Raw genomic sequence first — 2,857 nt, forward strand, 5'->3', positions numbered from 1 at the left:
AATCATTCCAGATGGACAGTCTTCATTTTCTGCCAGGGCTCTGGATTTTAGGCTCTGATTCTCAGTTCTTTCTTGTATTGAGCAAAATCTGCTATCTTTATCCAAGTCCCACTACTAATGTTTCATGTATTTGTTCATTTAGTATATTGTTCAGTTAGGGAACAGTAAGTATAAGAGTCCTGAGGTGGGTTTGGATTTTTTGTATTGAAGGAACAGCAGAACCCAATGTGTCTGGTCCCTAGTGAGTGAGCAGCATGGTAGTACCTATGATGTCAGATAGAGTGAAGGCTGTAAGAACAAAGAGACCTTGGGAGTGATTTTAACACATGAGAATAGTGTGATTTGAGTTACAATGTTTCAAAGATCCCAAATTCTATTCTTGGAAGCACTAGAGGAAGCCAAATCTCTATGCCAACTTCAGAAAGTTGAAGTCACAGGTGTTCCCATAATTATCCTCTTTGCAAGCATTGATATCTCCAGCTTCTTCAACCATGTTTCATGTAGCAGGGTTCTCAAGCTCTACAACAACATGACATTGTCCTCATGACTCATTCTAGTTTATCAACGTGCCTCCTAAAAGACAACTCTCAGACTGACCACAGTAACTCAAGATATCGCCCAAGCAGTGAATCACACTGTGAGATCATTATCTTCTCTATCCCATCCCTCTACTCCTACTGGTATAGTTTAAGCCTGCAGTCTACTAACTAACTCTTTCATTTAATTTTAATTAATTAATCAATCATTTAACTTGACATATAACATTGTACTTGTTTAAGGCATACAGCATAATAATATTATATATGTCTATATTGTGAACTATATATAACTATAAGGTTATATGTGTATATATTGTACAATAAGTTTAGTTGACCATCGCCTCACGTAGTTACAATTTTTGTGTGTGTGATGAGAACTTTAAAGATCTACTCTCGCATTCTCCTCCTGTGGTCTTGCGGAGTCGGGTCCCTGTCCGGGAGCGGGGCCGTGTGGTTGAGGAAGGTGTCCCGGGACCGTCAGGAGCAGGCTCAGCAGAGGAGGAGTGTCCATAAGGAGAGTTTAACCTTCTTGAAGATTAAAGCTTAGCAGTTCTGAGCTATTCCCAGTCCAAATGTCTGCAAAATTGAGAGAAACATCAAAACTCCTTCCACAAACTTCAGGGGACCCTGACTGCATGCTGGTAATGAAGGTGGAAGAGGGAGGGCAGGCCTGTAATATAGCCTCCAGCCGCCACTGGAGCAGCTACTACAGCTCAGAGACCTACCGCCAGCAGTTCAGGCAGTTTGACTACCAGGAGACACCTGGGCGCCGGGAGGCTCTGAGCTGGCTCCGGGAGCTTTGCTGTCAGTGGCTGAGGCCAGAGGTGCACAACAAGGAGCAGATCCTGGAGCTGCTGGTGCTGGAGCAGTTCCTGGCCATGTTGCCTGAGGAGCTGCAGGCCTGGTTTCAAGAGAACTGACCAGAGAGTGGAGAGGAAGCCGTGGTGATGCTGGAGGAGCTGGAGAAAGAGCATGACAGGGCAGCTGAACTGGTCTTTCTTGGACGAAATGCTTGCAAAGAAGCTACCAACTTGTGAAATCACTCAGGAGACACCACGTAGCCAGCATAAGCCCACAAAAAAGCAACTGCAGTGGGCATCGAAGGAGCTTCACACCTTAAGACAAAATGATAGAGACACTGGAACTATAAATATGAAATCAGCTTCGAGGCGAAAGACTTCTTCAGGCAAAGAACTGCATTACAAAGTTTCTAACACTCTTCAAATGAATGCTTCCCAGAGTTTCACATTTAGAGGAACTTGTGAACAAGATAGAAAGTTTGAAAGAAGACAGGGAAACCGTCTTCGAAAAAAACAACACAAGTGTGATGAATGTGGGAAAGTCTTTAGTCAGAGCTCAGCCCTTAATCTACATCAGAGGATCCACAGTGGAGAGAAACCTTATACATGTGATGTGTGTGCAAAGGCTTTCAGCCGAAGTGCAATCTTGATTCAACATCAAAGAATCCACACTGGGGAGAAACCCTTCAAATGTCATGAATGTGGGAAAGCCTTTAGTCAGATCTTGAATCTTTTCAGACATAGGAAAAAACATGCTGGAGAAAAAGTCCCATCAGTGCTATGAGGGAGTCAAAGCATTTACTGAGAACATTTTCAACAGGGGAGCAGGCACAAGGCACAAATACTCCTTTAGTATAAATCAGTAGTTTCAGTGGGCACCAATTTCCTTTCAAAGGTTGTAAAAGCCACAGGAGAGAATGTAGAATATTTTCTGTCAGCATTGTTTTCTTTTCTCCTTTTCAGTACAGTGTCAGTTCAGATGATTGAGATTCTAAAGCTTAAATAGGATTTCCATCCCTAGTGCAACTCTTGAAAAGATACTCTCAGACATGTTCTACTGTTTCCATTATTAACACAAATAATGAACTAGTATGTTCCTTTTTAGGCAAGTACGTTTTCCCTGTTGAGAAGGAGTGTGTGAGTTAGTATATAAGTGGATATTCTCCATTTCATTACTTACACATTGGAGTTATTAGACCAAAGATTAAATCAGTTTAAAAAAAAAATTTCCTGTGAATTCTCTGGCAGTCCAGTGGTTAGGACTCCAAGCTTTCACTGCTGCAGGCCTAGGTTCAATCCCTGATCAGGGAACTGATATCTTCCAAGTCCCATGGCGTGGCCAAAAATAATAATAATAAAGTAAAATAAATTTCCTGTTACCAGATTCAAAGTATGAGAATAGGATTGAAGACACCCAAAAGAATATGTACCTCAAGACCTAAGCTGAAGTGTCCAGGGTCATTGTTAGGAAGCAGTTGAATAAACGGACTTTACTCATCTCTTACGAAAACCTGAGAA

General features: G+C 42.0%; 1 pseudogene; it reads left to right on the forward strand.

Annotated features, from left to right (window-relative positions):
* The first annotated feature begins 1,111 nt into the window (after positions 1-1,111).
* LOC131743930 (zinc finger protein 396 pseudogene) lies at positions 1,112-2,123 on the forward strand (annotated as a pseudogene).
* The last annotated feature ends 734 nt before the right edge of the window (positions 2,124-2,857 follow it).

Source organism: Kogia breviceps, chromosome 17, assembly GCF_026419965.1.
Source record: "Kogia breviceps isolate mKogBre1 chromosome 17, mKogBre1 haplotype 1, whole genome shotgun sequence".
Classification (NCBI taxonomy): domain Eukaryota; kingdom Metazoa; phylum Chordata; class Mammalia; order Artiodactyla; family Physeteridae; genus Kogia; species Kogia breviceps.